Source organism: Salminus brasiliensis, chromosome 16 (assembly GCF_030463535.1).
Source record: "Salminus brasiliensis chromosome 16, fSalBra1.hap2, whole genome shotgun sequence".
Classification (NCBI taxonomy): Eukaryota; Metazoa; Chordata; class Actinopteri; order Characiformes; family Bryconidae; genus Salminus; species Salminus brasiliensis.
The window spans coordinates 31,224,601-31,242,278 of record NC_132893.1 but is presented as its reverse complement, the minus strand read 5'-3'; the positions used below and the strand labels follow the sequence as shown (position 1 = coordinate 31,242,278).

The 17,678-nt window shown below is 44.8% G+C and overlaps 1 protein-coding gene across 3 annotated transcripts in view; it reads right to left on the bottom strand.

Moving 5' to 3' along the window:
• The window catches only part of strbp (spermatid perinuclear RNA binding protein), a 116,163-nt gene extending 102,023 nt beyond the window's left edge, over positions 1-14,140 (bottom strand). For 2 of the 3 annotated variants that reach the window (XM_072658124.1, XM_072658126.1), the window contains exon 1: positions 12,016-12,154. The gene's annotated coding sequence lies outside the window, so the exon portion shown is untranslated. Of the gene's footprint in view, positions 1-12,015; positions 12,155-14,075 lie in introns of those variants that run through there. The other variant, XM_072658125.1, reaches the window with a different exon arrangement.
• Positions 14,141-17,678: the final 3,538 nt, after the last annotated feature.

Sequence of the window (17,678 nt, the reverse complement as noted above, 5' to 3'; positions counted from 1 at the left end):
GCCATAAATGATTCAGTAACACGTGTGGGTTGAGGGCAAGGAATGGCAGATATTAAAGTGTTCAAGTCATTTAGGGTGGGTGATATCCATCGTCACAACTAATAGTGTTCCTGGACAAATCGCAAACCATGTAACTGCACTGGAAAAGGCAGGGTGCTGTTAAATGGCTTGTTGTTTGCAGCAAAGTCTATGGGTAAGGATAGCAGTGATACGGACACAGACAGACACAGCATTCGCTCCCATTTGTATACATTCTCTCTCCACACAGCAGTGACCCGTATAAACGCAGACTGGAGACTACCGGACAAACAGAGGACCCCACGATGCACAGTAAATCATTAGTGGTCTTCAAAATTCTCCTGCACTCTTTACAGCCCGAATACAGCACTGCTTTCATCTGTCTAATAGCAGCGATCGCACGGACCCCCTCTAATTGGTTAATTCCCTACAGGAGCGAAGAGGTGAGGACTAGAGAGGCAGAACAAAGCCGAGCATGCCATCGGCCCTCCCTCCCCTATCTCTCTTGCATTTATTCTTCCACCCTTCCCATTCTCCTTCCTCTCCCAATCGCTAGTAAAAATCAGCCCTAGAGATGGTGCAGTGGTGGAAACCTCCTTTATTAAATTATGCACTCAATCTGATAGGGAGGCACTCTCTCTCAGCCTTTAATTGAATATCTATATAGGCAATTACAGACACTTTTTCCAAACACAGAAGGCAAATAGGGATTAATTGCTTCGTGTGACACCGGTCAAGTGATAGGGAACCAACACACACACGCGCATTGGTACAGAACACCTAACAGTCCGTAGAGGACCATAAAGAGAACTGCATAGATCTGATCACAATTACCTTTCACGGGGGTGGGGACTCACCACACTGTCCAAAAGTATCCAGACATGAACTAAATCGCACACACCCCGAGTTTGTACGACATCCCAGTGCACTGCCAATTAAATGGGAGGCTCTGAAGCAGCTGCACATGAGCCTAAAGGCACCATACCCAATGCCAAGTGTTGGCTTCAGCAGTGGTTCCCAACCCTGGTCCTGGAGGACCCCCTGCCCCGCACATTATTAGTGCTTACCCTGCTCCTAATGCACCTGATCCAGCTAAGCAGCTAATTAACAAGTCCTCCCTGAGTTTAAGGCAGTGTGTTCGAGCAGGAAACCACCACAATGTGCAGGACAGGAGGCCATCCAGGACCTGGGTTGGGAAACACTGGGCTGAGGAGAAGCGGCACTCTGTTCTCCAGTGACGCTCCATCAGGTAAGCTCCATCCAGTACCTCTTGGAGCAGTATGAGTGTCAAACTAATCAACCGACATCAATAGCAGACCTCACTGATGCGCTCCAGGCTGGATGCAATCAAATCCCCACAGTAATTGTGTAGAAATTAGTGTACAGCTTTAACCAGAAGAGTGGAGGCTTTTACTGCAGCACACTACAGTACAAGAGCACCCTTGGTTTTTAAAGAAGCGTTGGATGAGCTGGCGTCTACAAACTTCTGGACCTGAGCAGATGTAGTCTGGAGGTGTTTGTTAAGGCAGCATCGCTGCATTACAGACCCAGCAAGCGCAGAAGAGGACGACCTTTCCTTCCCGCTTGGAATGGCGCTCAGCTCCGTGCACTGCTTTGCATCAGCAAATCCACCATCCTCCAACGCAACTCCTGAGGGACGTTCGCTCCGTCGGAAGGAGCCGTGCGCAGGTACACTGCATTTACGACACATCTACTCAAACAGGGTACGGTATATTTAGGACTCACTTTCATCATTTCATAAATGGTGACAAATGTCAAACTGCCAAAGGATTATTGCTTTGGGAGCATAACAGACTGCTCAGCGATTCCCAGCATGCAACTCCCCAGGCACATTATAGGAGGTCAGCTTTGTTTGTTCCCTCTGTAATACAGAACATTTGGATTCAGGCTAGAGCATTAAACATCACTCAATAATGAAAACATGGCCATGAATATAGGCCAAGACGAAAAAGGCCACTTAGCATTATGTAAATGAATGTAGTCCTTCAACAGTGGGCCAGAGCTGATATCCAATAGTTTCTATGTATTTTTAATGGGCCTGAACCCACCTGGATTACCACGCATCTATTTTAGCACAGTATCTGCAGTTACACCTTCCATCATTTTGAGGTAGACAGAGATATATAGAGGCAGTATAGATTGACAGGGCAGCTTTTTCGGCTGCAGAAGCATTTTGGCTGCAGAATGCCCTGGTTTAACATACAAGTCTGGTGGTTAAAAGGTCACTGCATTAGCTCTATGTGAATAGGAACATCAGCTAGTCAGGGTCTTTTGTGCGCACATATTTGCACACATAAAACGGCGAAAGCCCAAATGTACTGAACTATACAGTGAATAAGTCACAGTTTCAAACAGCTGGTGTTGAAATAAGTCACAAATACAAACGAAAAAACAGACCACGTCAAAATAAATAAATAAAAAAAAAAAAATCATTAATCCAAACTGACTGTGTCAAAATAAAAGTCACGAAGCAGGAACACAAAATATTTACAGACTAAAAGTTCTTTTTTTTGCTGATCCCACAAAAATATGGGAAACCTGGTTTGTCTTATATTTTACTGCTGATATTTTGCAAATCATTAGAGTTTTAACCGATTTAAACCGATCTATTGTACTGTTAGTTATATTAAGTAAATACATAAATAAATACATAAATAAATAAATAAATAAATAAAAATACATACCCAACACCTCAAGGTAAATTTAAAAGCTATAAAAATAAACAGCTACAAGAGTCACTTTGTAATCGCAGGATTCCTAATTTGAATAATTAAATATCAGGTCAATCATTGATGGATTATTCAACCACCAAAATAGTTGTTTTTTGTAGCTCTACTGCCAACGCTGATGATTTTTATTATAAAACATACCTACCTAATTTCTATCCATCACTGTAGTGTATAGCTTAGTAATATACATAGCAACTGAGGCCTAAGGTCAAAATAAAAAATAAAATAAACAAACAAACAAACAAACAAAAAATAAACCACACACACACTTGTAACAGTAACCAGCGGGCATTTGCTTCAGGTTATCTATTATTTTACTAAGCACCAGGGAAACACGTCAGAACTGAGAGTGGCCATCGACCGTGAGCTATAAGTGCAGCAGAAAGCGATTACCTTGAAAATGCAGGCGTTTCCTTTAAGGGTTCGTTTCAATAAATGTTTTGGTGAGCGAAACTGCTGCTGCAACTTCAGGCTTGAAAAGCCATTATCACACCTGAAACTCAACCCCAGCTTCTTTTTAAAGCACACTTCCTATATGTGCCAATCAACTTTGTTTTTAATGCTTTTAATAAACTCAGACAGGAAATTTCATCATCATGAGACAGCTTTATTGCTTCTTCTGAGGGCGTCTGATCGCTTCTTCGCTTGATGCATGAGCATTTTAGTATTCTGAGGGCTTTGTCCATGCTCTACGCTTGTCCTTCTCTCCTTCAGCCATGCACAGATCAGCAGATCAGCCTTTTTTCTTTTTAATTCTTCATGTTTAGATAATCTCAGCGTGGGCTGGCTATTTGGCTATGCGTGTAGGAGTGTGAGCGTGCAAGAGTGCGTATCTGTCTCTTAACCTGCTATGTCCCTCTCCTGCTTGCAGATACCTTACAAGGCCATTCAGGCCCGCTCTAGATCCAGTTTCTCATCTCTGGATCTGTTTCCGCTGCTTCTGCTGTGCTGTCAGCTGCTTTATACATACACACAGGCAGACACACACACACAAACAAACTATATTGATATAGTGCAGGGCACTTCTTCACTGCGGTCCCCTCAGAGAGCCCCTTTTTGCATTTACTTAAGCCCGTACTCATAACTGCATAGCTTCAGTGTGCAGTCGCACCCTTGTTCCCTCCACTCAGGTACAATCAATCGCTGGACCACTAGGCCCAAAGGGGTCCCGGGGGCAGCAGCTCCTTTTCCACGAACAAAGCTGCTCTTGTTGCCAGAGTGAATGGATCCAATGCAAACAGACAGACTTCTCAATTCCTCTCGCATACTGAACCGGCCTCTTTATGTTTAACCTAGCCCTGTTATTGCACCACATTAACCATCTGCGTGTGCGTCTCAGTCAGAACAAACCCATAGCAGTGTTTCTTTATGAGTGCACAGCCACTGGCTGGCCCACATGGCCACATTTTTGCGGGTGCTTAAGTTTTCGTCGTGCCAGCTTCCTTTCAAAGGCCATTTGTGACACGTGGCTCTTCTCTCTACGTTCGCGAGGCGACGGTACATTCCAGAGTGCAAATCGTAAACTAATCTTTGAGGGAAATCCAGCTGGCCCCAGGTAAGAAAGCCTCACAGGCCTTGCTCCGGACCGCCAAACTGGGAACAGAGGCTTAGAGTCCTGGCTGAGGGAGACACACTACCTCTGTTATGAGCAATAATGAGGGTAGAGTTCGTGATTACACTCCTCAGTATTTCAGGATACACTGAATACCCCCCCCCCTCAATCCCTCATAGAGAACATGGACATTCAATTTAGGCTAGATACCTTAAACATTTTTGTAGTTTTTTAATTTGTCATTATATTATATATGCATCAGGTTTACATGCTGTTAAAACATCATGATGAATGGACCAATAGAAACACTCCAAAATAAATGAGAACCCTTTTTATACTGACTTCCATTGACAGCTAAGAAAAGTAGCTTTCCAGTAGTTACCCAGCCATCCACTTCTCCACCCATCCATTCATTCATTCAACCACTCACCCATCCATTCATCCATGCGACCAATCACTCATCCACCCACCCACTTACCCATTCATCTGTCCACCTGTCCGATCACCCATCCATCCACCCGCCGACTGTCAACTCACCCAATCACCCATCCAACCAACCATGTATCCACCCGCTGAATCACCCAACCAACCAACTACCCATCCATTCACCAATCCAACATCCCATCTGTTCACCTATCCATCCACATATCCATCCAACCACTTATCAACACGACCGATCACTCATCCACCCACCCACTTATCCATTCATCTGTCCACCTGTCTGATCATCCATCCAATCAACTACCCATCCATTTACCCATTCCACCCATCCACCCTCCCATCTGTCCAGTCACCCAATCACCCATCCAACCACTTACCCACCTGTTCAAAGTACCCATTCATTATTCCAGTCTCACAACCAGTCCACCAATCTGTACACCAATTAATCTCTTCCTGGTCAAGATCGCCAAGCCTTTTCAGAACTGTTTAGTGCAAGGCAGCAAATACAGCCCAGCCTGTACAGGGCACCAGTCCCTTACAGGGTACCCCACACACACCCCCATTCCATGCTTGAACCTAGAGGCAATTTAGCACAGCCAACGCACAGTACATGTATTTTTCAGAGGTAGGAGGGGACATCACCACACACCAGAACAAGGATCAACCCACAACCAGGCTGCTAAATGTCCTGGATTAAAAGGAGTCATACTGAATGAAACAAGACCATTCCAAATATTCATGCAACCCCACTAACATTATTTTGGCCAGACCAGTCAGTTCACTACACTACTACACCATCCATACCGTGCAGATCTATAGCACTAGTAGGGAGTAATTCCGTCAGCTGAATCAGTCTCCATTTCCACCTCTCTCTCCCTCTCTTTCGCTCCACCCACCCCAATCCGAGCAGGGGGTCAGCCTTTGTCTTCTAAACTGGAGAGCGTAAATCTGCTGGCGAGTCGTCTCTGGCTGGGCCAGCAGACGGGGAGAGGGCAGGCCAGCAGTGCGTGCAGCAGGAAGCGGGGCTAAAACTCACTCCTGCTGCTGCTAGCTGGGTTGGCTTTCCCTCATCAGCTCCAGGAGAGGGCCAGGAATAGCAGTGATCAGCAGGGGGAGAGACAGACAGACAGACATACAGAGAGGAGAGAGAGAGAGAGAGAATGAGAGAGCATGCTCAGACAAAGACACGGCGAGAGGACAGAAAGGAAAGAGAGATATCAGAAGACAGAGAGAGCTCTTCAAATGCTCTCAGCGCAGGCAGGAAAATGACAGAACCCTGCTGTCAGTCCACCAAAACCATGCGGCTATATCCGTACGCCTTGGACTCGGGACGTCAGAAAATCGCTTTGAGAAGAGTCCATTAGCTGCACTATAAATAAACAAGGAAACATACAAACATTCGAACACATGGTGAAATAAGAGACTGCTGAAGATACAAAAACCATGTTAATACTGAAAATTCTCATCATCCTTAACCTGCTAAATGGACAAAAGTATTGGGACACTTGCTCGATCATTGTTTAATCTGAAATGTACTAAAAAGTTAATCCGGCTTTTTTGGAATAACTGTCGCTACTGTCTAGAAAAACATTTCTATTAGGTTTTAAAGCACTGCTGTGAGGATCTGATTGCATTCGGCAACAAGAGCGTTAGTGAGGTCAGGATTTGAGATTATAATCACCCCACCTCATCCCCAACTTCCCAATGTATCCCAAAAGTGTTGGATTGGATGGACCAACAGTTCTAAACTGAAGAGGCACACCATAGATACCAAACACACATCTCAGCTGAACGACTGCATCTGGGGTCAGTGATCAATCGTGTTTATTTGAGTTTGTGCCAAACTATTCCTTTAAGACTGAACCCAGCCTGTCTCTGGATTACTTTGCTGATGCCTACCTAGCAGAAAACAGAAAGTCCCTACAGAGTAAAACGCTACACAAAAATATGCATTATAACAACATAACTGAGGCCAGACCTAAAGAAAGCATCTCGGAAGGCTTGCTCTGACGCACACAGGATCAGCTGAGGCCCGAGCTGAAACAGCTCCCAGTTGAGTTGAGCTGGGATCATCGAGGACCTCTCCGCTGCCTCCATCTCTCTATGGAATTCAGGCTGTGCAAACACTGCAGCCTTTAACATTACAACCTGAGGTAACAAGCTGTGCCCACCAGACAATTTCCCCACATTTACAAGGCAGTATGGGGGGGGGAAGCACCTGTGTAGCACGAGCAGGAGGCACTGCAGGATGGAAACAGCAGTGGTTTGGTTACAGCACATTAAAGATGGCGAGTAAAGCTACCAACTCAACCATAATGATGATAAACACGCCCGCTGCGAATTCTCCAGAAAACTACCAGCTCTGTTCGTACATGGGCTCATGCGGACATTACCCGGATTTTGGACTAAAGGGCCGGCAGTATAAAGTCCCTTACAACTGATCTAGGCATTTGTGTCCACACATACAGCTCCTCCAGGAAATGTCTGGGAAAGTTCTAGGCTATCTTGTATATCTGAAAGAGGCCTAAGAAACACTGCACCTTCAGTCAGTGGTGTAAACGTAGTCTGTGGAGTGACTAATCATGCTTCTCTATCGGACAGTCTGGGTTTGGCGAATGCCAGGAGAACGTTCCCGCTCTGTGGCAACTGTAAAGTTTGGTGGAGGAGGGATAATGCCACAGGGTTGTGTTTCAGGGGTTGGCCGAGACCCCTTAGTTCCAGGGAAGGGAGATATTAATGCTTCAGCAAACCAAGCAGTCTTAGACAGTCGTGTTTTTCCAATTACTTTGGCAAACCACTAGGTAAGACCCAACCGATACAGTGGATCGGGATCTGAGTTGATTGAGGCACACAGCTACTTTAATCCCGATCCACCTCCGAGTATTTGTTTTAACCACAGTGTTCAGAGTGCAATCCGTTGACCTCAAGGCACGGTTAACTGACATTATAGCCGAGCCGGCCGCAGCAGTGTGGACATACTCAGAAGGTAAATAAAAGAGCTGAGGTCCTGCAGTAGAGAACCACTCGCCTTTCTCTATTTTTAAACCAGCACTGAAGAGCCCATTCAGAAGCGGGTGGAGGCTAATGCTAATGCTAATACACAGTCCATCATACCCAATCACAGAACATTCACCCACCATAAACCAGTTATTACACACCAGTAGACCAACTACCACAGATATCAGTACAGAGTGTGTACCACTACACACACACACACTCAGGAAGTGATCAGACTGCAGTGTTGTAAAGGAGCTGGGAGCTGATTGGTCAGGGAGGAGAGTCAGACTGGATTATAAGATATTAAACAGTATAAAACAGAGATTTAAAGAAACGTCTCGACTAAACTAAATCAGTCAGTCCAGAATGTTTGATTATAGAAACTGACAATAAAAATATGCATTATATATACATACATATATGCATTAAATATACATTAATCAGCAGCTCATTTGAGAGAGAGAGACAGAGAGAGAGACAGAGACAGACAGACAGACAGACAGACAGACAGACAGACAGAGAGAGAGAGAGAGAGAGAGAGAGAGAGAGAGAGAGAGAGAGAGAGAGAGAGAGCAAGCCTTGTTCTTTTCTTTTTTTTCTGCTATTCCTATATCTGCACCAGACCACACAGAGGAAATCACCAAATACACCAGCACTAATAACCACACAGCAGAATAAACCCATAGTGTGCTCAAAAAAAAAAAGGGGAAGTCTCTTCACAAACAGACAGTCCGAGGCGAGTACGTTTGCACTGTGAGTGATTAGAAATGAAACCATTTACACACATTTACAGGGCTGTAATTGCTGGTTAACAAACTGTCTGCACGTCCCCTCAGCTCTAGGAAGCTCTGCTCGCTGTGGGCGTTGAGATTGTGGGGTTTCTGTTTCTTTGTCTTGCAGCTACGCCTCCGCAAATACAGTGGATAGGTTACCAGCCACAACCACAGCGTTCAAGTTGTCAAGACAAAACAGAAGGCACATGTGAAGCCAAAACAGAGCCTGATACCGTGATACAGAGGAGTGACTGAAGCCATTGCCCAGTGGTCTCACTTAGGAACACTTCTGATATGAAATAAAGACGAGCTTCAGCAAAACAGTCCAGAACAGTGTAACAATGAAACTAGCAGCTGAATGATGCTAATGAAGTGAAAGCAGATACCACTGCTCACAAACAGGCTGAGGAACGTACAAATCTATGAACATTAGAGTGGACGCATACCGGAGTATCTGAGGGAGGTTCTAAAGGTTAGACAATAGGGCTTGTTACCATTAGGTCATCAGTTCAGTCCACTGCCCTGGACCAGCAGAAAGTAGGGGCCTTAATGCGCTCAGTGTTCACGGTTGAGGTGCCCTTGAGTACCTGTGTGTGTGTGTGTGTGTGTGTGTGTGTGTGTGTGTGTGTGTGTGTGTGTGTGTGTGTGTGTTCACTGCCATGGATGGGCTGAATGGAGACACTAATGTTAGACTGCTGTGCAATGGCTATAAAGTGTGGCCCTGATTCTAATCAGAGTAAATGGAACCAGTTACAACCCAATCAGAAACTACACAGTCCTATCAAAACAAAAGCACCTGGTCCTAATGTTCTGGTATGAACTCTGCCCTGTTTACCTCCCTCATAGGAGCACTGTAGTTCTGTAACTCCAGACTGTGTCCATCCGTTTCTCTGCAGACTCTGTTATTACCCTCCTTTCACCCTGTTCTTCAATGCCCAGGACCACACTGGACTGACCACCACAGAGCAGGTAGTATTTGGGTGGTGGGTCATTCTCAGCACTGCAGTGACACTGACTGGTGGTGGTGTGCTGCTGGAGTGTTTAAAAACTGTGTCTGTCCACTCACTGTCCACTCTATTAGACACTCCTACATAGTTGGTCCACCTTGTAGATGTAAAATCCTCAGAGATAGAAGCTCAGTATCTGCTGCTGCACAGTTTGTGATGGTCATCCTCTGGTCCTTCATCAGTGCTCACAGGACGCTGCACACAGGACGCTGTTGGCTGGATGTTCCTGGTTGGTGGACTTTTCTCAGTCCAGCAGTGAGGCTGAGGGGTTTAAACACTCCAGCTGTAGCACTGCTGTGTCTGATTCACTCTTACCACCAGCGCAACACACACACACACACACACACACACACACACACACACTACTAACACACTACTGTCAGTGTCACTGCAGTGCTGAGAATGACCCACCACCCAAATACTACCTGCTCTGTGGTGGTCAGTCCTGTGGGGTCCTGACCATTGAAGAACAGGATGAAAGGAGGCTAAAAACACATTCAATACAATGATCCAGTCTGGAGTTATAGAACTACACAGTGCTCCTATATGGGAAGTGGAGCTGTAAGCTTTCCAAACCAGGGGTGGTCCTAATATTCTGATATGACTTACTAATATTAAAGTCTAAAGTAAGGTCAGGATGTTGAATGATTATGATCGCCATCCCACCTCATCCCAAACTCATCCCAAAAGGTACTGGATGGAGCACCATCCACCATTCCACTGCTCCACAGCTCAAAGCTGGGGGGCTTTATACCCCCCCTCTAGTTTGATTCAGTTTACCTAGCCCTGTAAACCCTGAATCACATCCTTTAATTCCTCAAACAACATAGATTACATGGCAGTTTAACATTTTTGAAAGTTGGTTATTGAATACTGGATCTCAATTTATATTTAATAAATATTTATAATAAACAAAAATAACATACTGGGTCTTGTAGGCCCAAGAACAACAATGAGGATGATCATTATTAGCATTACTATGACTATTATGGTGATTATGATGATAATTTAGCATGGTGGGTTTGGTACATGGTAATTCATGAGCACCAAGAGCCCTTCGAGCTTCAAGTACGGCTCGGCTCGACCCGCCATCCCTCAAAATCCACGGAAGACAAGCGTCCAGGCTTTTTTCTGTCCTGCACCGAAGTGGAGGAACGAGCTTCCCCTGAGTGTCCGAACGTCCAAATCGCTCGCTGTCTTTAAACGCAGACTGGAGACCCTCCTAGGGCAGTGGTGGCTCAGCGGTTAGAGCGTCGTGCTATCGATAACAAGGTTGTGGGTTCGATTCCCGGGCTCAGCAAGCTGCCATTGTTGGGCCCTTGAGCAAGGCCCTTTACTCTCTCTGCTCCCTGGGCGCTGGAGTCGGCTGCCCACCGCTCTGGGTGTGTGTGTGTGTGTGTACTTACCGTGAACACTAGTTCACTAGTGTGTGTGTGTGAGTGTGTGTGTGTGTTCACTACCACAGATGGGTTAAATGTTAAAAACCTTTACCTTTTCTGAGAGAGAGTACTTGGGTGAATAGCTGAGTACTATGGTCACTGTCTAGTCGTGTCTAGTGAGGTTTTTCTTGGGTAAATAGCGAAGCACTTTGGATAAGAGCGTCTGCTAAATGCCTTAAATGTAAATATAAGCATCATCATAATCATCATAATCATCATCATCATCATCATCATTATCATTATTATTAAAATCTGCTCCAGAGAGTCTTATTCTTGGCCGTACTTCTCTACAGGGAGTAGACAGACTGTGTGTGTATGCATGCATTTGCACATCTCTCAGCAAAAGGTGCAATGCACAGCAGCTGAATGCATTCATTAGAAAGAGGGTGGAGTAGTTTTTGGGAGTTGTAGCTGATTTTGGGGGAAATGGACCGTCACTGTAACTTGAGGTGGGGCAGTATTTCACTGCACGTGTGCAGGCTCACCTACCCTCCTCGTGCAGCTATAAAGCTCTCTAATGAAGTTAATACTGGTGCACGAGCTGAGCCAGCCCGGCTAGTGTTTACTAGTGCGAGTGTTAAAGTACGGAAGTAGCCTGCGAAGCTATAGACACCTGCTGAGAGGCGGATGACCCACGTATTGTCAACCAACCGTCCTGCAGCTCTGTAACCACGGTCTCACACACACACACACACACACACACACACACACACACACACACACACACACACACACACAGTGGCCAACGCTGAATCAGGCAGGCAGGCAGGCTGACAGAAAACCGAAACGACATGACAACCGTAGTCAGACACGTTTCTCCAGTTATTCAGGATGAGCCAAAAAAGACGAGCGAAATTACCGAGGAAACAAACGCAGCTAGAGAGGAACGTAAACAAACCCAGGCGTCGTTCAGGTGTGTGTGTGTGTGTGTGTGTGTGTGTGTGCACGGGTTCAGATATCCTTCCCTCAAACATTAAAGACTAACGGGCTCGACTTATCCGACCGTCTCCGAGCTCAGTAGGGCTGTAGCTAGCTCACCGTAGCGGGTCCAGTGTCGCTAATCCGCGCGCTGCAGATCCACGTTCTAACGTCCAGCTCGCGACCTGCTGCCTTTCTTTTGTAGCTATATTCCCACGCGGGTCGCGCGCGCGCTGCCCCTCACCTCACACGCGCCGGAGGGCGAGTGCAACTGTGAATAAAGGACTGCGCATGCGCGTGGTGGGACGATTCGATCATTTATTAGCGCCTAGTAACGGGACGATCCTTGACTTGACAGTTCGAAAGAATCGGTTCTAGGAATCGGTTCCAGGAATCGGTTCCAGGAATCGGTTCCACTTTCATTTCACCGCACTTTAACCCGGTGGTGGGAAGGTTGATTCAGTTTACGTAACCCTTTAAACCATGAAGCCCATACTTTTAATCCCTCACTCTTAAAACATGAATTACATGTCTGTTTAGCATTTTTGCAAGTTAGTTATTGAATACTGGGTTTTAATATTAATTATAATAATAAAAAAAATAACAAGGGAGAAGAATGAGGGTGATTATTATTAGCATTACTACTACAATTATGGTGATTATGATGATAATTTAGCATGGTGATATTTTTTTCAATCACAAACATAGTAATTATTATTATTATTATTATTATTATTATTAATAATAATAATAATAATAGTTAGTAGTATCTGCAGCAGTGGTGGCTTGTCTAGGTCAGTGGGCAACGCCACTACCTTCTCTGTGGCAAACTAGGCCATGCAAGTCCACCACAGCCCACCACAATAAAAAAAAATAAATAAATAAAAAAAAAGAGAGTCCCTGTGTAAGACTCCTAACTCTACATCTTCCTACCTGTGTAACAAGATTCACATGCAAGTCACTCTACCTAAGAGCATCAGCCAAATGCCATTAATGTAGTTACTGATTTAAAAAAAACAAAAACAAAACAACCAAACACTCATAAGTATAATTAAATATCATTTTAAACTTAAATCCTAAGTTATATCCACATTATAAAGTACAAACAGCCTCTCCTCTCTTACTCTTACTCACTTATGATCAGCCTGTATTTACTATAGAGAGACTGTTTAATCTCAATTAGTGAACAGAAGTAGTCGACTCACTGAATCGAAGATAAATGATTGCAGTGAAGGAATGAATCAATCATCAAAATTATTTATTCATTATCAAACTTAATTTATTTACAAAGTAGGTTTGAAAGAACCAGCTCAATACATGAAATTAAACTTTGATCAGTAGCTTGTTTAAATTAGTTTGATAATGATTCATTAGTCGAGTCTAATTCCTCAATATAGAGCAAACTAATGAGTCATTTTAATCAACTCAGTTATAACGTCAGCCTATAGCCCGGATGTAAACATTAGCTACATAGACAATAAAAAGAAGTTCGATTCAGCTGGACTCGTGAACCGGTTGTATCGGTTCAACCGAATCGTTTAGACTAATGTATTGAACCGGTTCGAAAAACGATTCGTTCTTTCGTTTAAGAGTCGGCACATCGTTACTAGCTATAAGGAAGACTCGCCGAGGCGTTTTAAACCATCCCAGCCATTTTTACTGAACCATACCATTTTACAGAGTCACAGAATGATCTTTAGGTAATCTAAAAGTTTGCCAGTGCCCTGAATTCAGCCCCCGGTCTACATTTCCAAACCTACGGGTGCATTTTATCCTCCTCCTCCTCCTCATTCTCTCAGACCGAGCTGCTGCCTGATAAATAATTCAAGTAGCCCACGGCTCCTGCAGCACCGCTACCACCGCTAGAGAAGGATGTTTTGTGGGGAGACCGACTGAAAAACCACCGCAAACACCGCAGCCGAGTTAAACCAGGGTTTTAAAACGTCTCCAACCGAATTCATTAGACACCCATCTCATTTCCAGGGATGGAGTGTCAAGCAGTCCGCAGCCCGCAGCCCGCAGCCTGCAGCCTGCAGCCCCCAGCCCGCAGCCTGGAGCCCGCAGCCTGGAGCCCGGAGCCCGCTGGAGTTGCGGAGCGAAATCACCCACCACATCACCCTCAACATCGCCAGTGCTATCGTTCCTGTGCTGAAAGCCCCCCTAGAAAAGGCGAGAGTTACCTCGACCGAGCTGCTTCAGTCCTCCGGGCCGTTATATTCCTCCAAGTCTGACTCTTTCCCTCTCACTGTTTCTCCAACTGCCTCAAGTATTTAGAGCACGGCTGTACTCACGTGACCACAGGCGCCTTCCCTCATTGGTCGAGCCGGGCTCGGTAGAAACGTGCACCTGTGTTAAAGAGCTCCACTGGTGCAGCAGCAGCAGCAGCAGCAGCAAAGGGTGCAGTTAGTTGCATGATGTTCTGTAATGAGGGGTAGTGTATCATGCACTAGGTAATGTGTTCATAGCTACTTTATTGATAAAGTACACACACACACACACACACACAGACATTGACAGAAGTTAACAGAACACAAGACTGCTACATACCTTGTACCCACTGCTGACATAGATGTGCAAATGCACATGTACACACATGCATTTCCAAACCTACGGGTGCATAATGCAACACACACACACACACACACACACAGACATGAAGTTACTTCATTGATAATGCATAGCTACTTCATAGCTACTTCATTGATAATGCAACACACACACACACACACACACATGAAGTTAACAGAACACAAGACTGCTACATACCTTGTACCCACTGCTGACATAGATGTGCAAATGCACATGCACACACACGTAGACACACACCTTGTCTAGTCCCTGTAGAGAAGTACTGCCTATTGGACCTTGCTTGGGCTAAAGGCAAAGGTGCTGCCAGGGATTTAGGGCCCCATGGAAAGATATCAAACGGGGCCAACATTTCTAACAGTTCTTTTCTGCAAATACTCAGGTTATAAATATTTTAGGGCCCCTGTCAGTCACAGGCCCTTAGAATCACCCTAATGTGTCGACCCTAAATGGCACCCCTGGTTAAAGGGGTGTAAAGCCCCCCAGTATTGAGCTGTGGAGCAGCAGAAGTGTGTTCTCTGGAATGATGGATGGTGCTCTGTCCAATACTTTTAGGATGAGTTGGGGAGTTGGTTTGGGATGAGGTGTGGTGGTGATCATCCAACGTCCTGACCTTAGTAATGATCATGTCACTGAATGCAATCAAATCTTCACAGCAATGCTCCTTCAAAATATAGTAGAAAGCCCTCTTCAGTGGACAGTAGAGACGGTTACTCCAACAGAAGCGGGACAGACTCTAATTAATATCCTAGATTTTAGAAGAAAGAATGAATGAGCAGGTGTCCCAATACTTTTGTCCTTATATATTGTGTATGTATATATATATATACTCCCTTTAAAAATATGTTCCCAAGTAAATTCCCTTGGAAATATGCTGCCAGCTTGGTTCTGCACCAGGCCTGTGAGTCAACCAGCTGGCACAAATGAAGAGTATTCAGCCCAGCTAAAGATACTGTCAGGGAGAGAGAGAGTGTTTATGGAATAATTCCCACTGCTGCCCATCACCTGAGTAACTTCATCAGGAGCTCTTGCTGATTAGTTTACAGAAGCAGGTGTGCGTGAAATGAACACAAAAGCCAGCGATAGGCTTTATGCCACCGTACACACACAAACACAGGCCGGCCAGCGCGGATGCGTGTCTCTGAGGCCTGTGTATAGAATGAGGGCTGTAAGGATACTTACGGCCTACTGGGCCGAGAGACGTGGAGCATTTCAGCCTGCGACTGCGGATCAGGCACTGGGAGAGATCTATACCACTACAAAGTGAAACGTTTAGGATTCAGAGGCATGCTGGCAGTCTGGTTCCTCCTGTAGGACAGCGTGCCACACACTCACACACACACACACACATAGCCTACACTCCCACACACCCACATACCACAAAAGGAACTGTGTTTGCCTGTGCATGATGATACACCGGTGTTATTATGTTCGTTTGAACAATACTTGAAAGATAGATTAACAGACATAAGTATTTGGACACCTGCTCATTTACCATTTTTGCAAAATCAAAGAGTATTATAAAGAGTTTATTCTGCTTTTGTCTCTACTGTCCAGGAAAGAAGGCTTTCTACAAGATTTTGGAGGACATTGCTGTGAGGATTTGATTGCATTCAGCGACAAGAGTGCTTGTGAGGTCAGGATATTGGATGATCACCACCTCAACTCATCTCAAAGCTTTTTGTGGAGCATCATCCATCATTCCAGAGAACACAGTTCCACTGCTCCACAGCTCAATGATGGGGGGCTCTTTGCCCCTCTAGCACACACCTGGCATTTGGCATGGTGCCAATCGATACAGTACAACTGTAGGTTTATGTGCTCCAGAGATGCCTAATTTATTGGCAATACAAAGGACTAGAAAAGGTGTATTTGTGCATTTGCACGTCGTTGTCCATGGCCAATGGTTGCAACTTAAAGTAGCTGAATGCATTCATTAGAAGGGGTGTCCACAAACATTTGGAGATATAGTGTAGACAGATAGATAGATAGATAGATAGATAGATAGATAGATAGATAGACAACAATACTATCCATCATTAGGCATCATAACAGGGTGGTATATACTTTTGGACAGATAAAAACACACACACACACACACACACACACACGCACACACAGCTGGATCTCTGGAAATAAAACTGAACATCGTATCATCTTCCATCAGCCAGGCTCTCCCTCCCTCCAGGGAAACTAATAACTTCCTTGTCATCTGTATTAGAGGTGACATAATTTAATATAACCGTGCATGCTTTTGCATAAATGCATAAATTAGAGGGCCACAACCTACAACACCGTAAGCTGATTAGACTAACTCCGCCCTTTCCAATTTCACTCCCCCTGGTCTGCGGCTCCACTGCAGCACGGGGGTCTCTGAGCACTGATGCGTATTAGTTTATTATTTGTGTCTTTCCTTTGGATGTTTATTAATTGTCGCTGGAGCGACAGCTACTATCGGTTGCTTATGAAGCAAAACACAATGACAAAATAAGCCTGACACAAAGGAGCATCCACACTCAGCATAAGAAGAGTCATAAAACACGCTAATCTCTCATGAATATGCATCATCCCTTAAAGGCCTTAGAGAAATCCCGAAACCTCTACTCAAACATACAGTGCGAACACTGCTCCGCATACGTTTAGGGGCACATTGCCTTGCCTTTTGGTAGTGGCTGATTTTTACACTTGGATGGGTGGATGAATGTATGGATGTATAGATAAACGGACAGATAAGTAGGTGGGTATGTGGAGAGAGGACAGATGAACGGTCGGACAGACAGACAGACAGACAGACAGACAGATAGCTAGCTAGCTAAACAGACAGACAGACAGACAGATAGACAGATAGATAGATAGATAGATAGATAGATAGACAGACAGACTGACTGACTGACTGACTGACAGACAGACAGACAGACAGACAGAAAGATAGATAGATAGATAGATAGATAGATAGATAGATAGATAGATAGATAGATAGACTAATAAACAGACAGGCAGACAGACAGACAGATAGATAGATATATATATAGATAGATAGATAGATAGATAGATAGAGACAGACTGATAAACAGACAGGCAGACAGACAGACAGATAGATAGATATATAGATAGATAGATAGATAGATAGATAGACAGAGACAGACTGATAAACAGACAGGCAGACAGACAGACAGATAGATAGATAGATATATAGA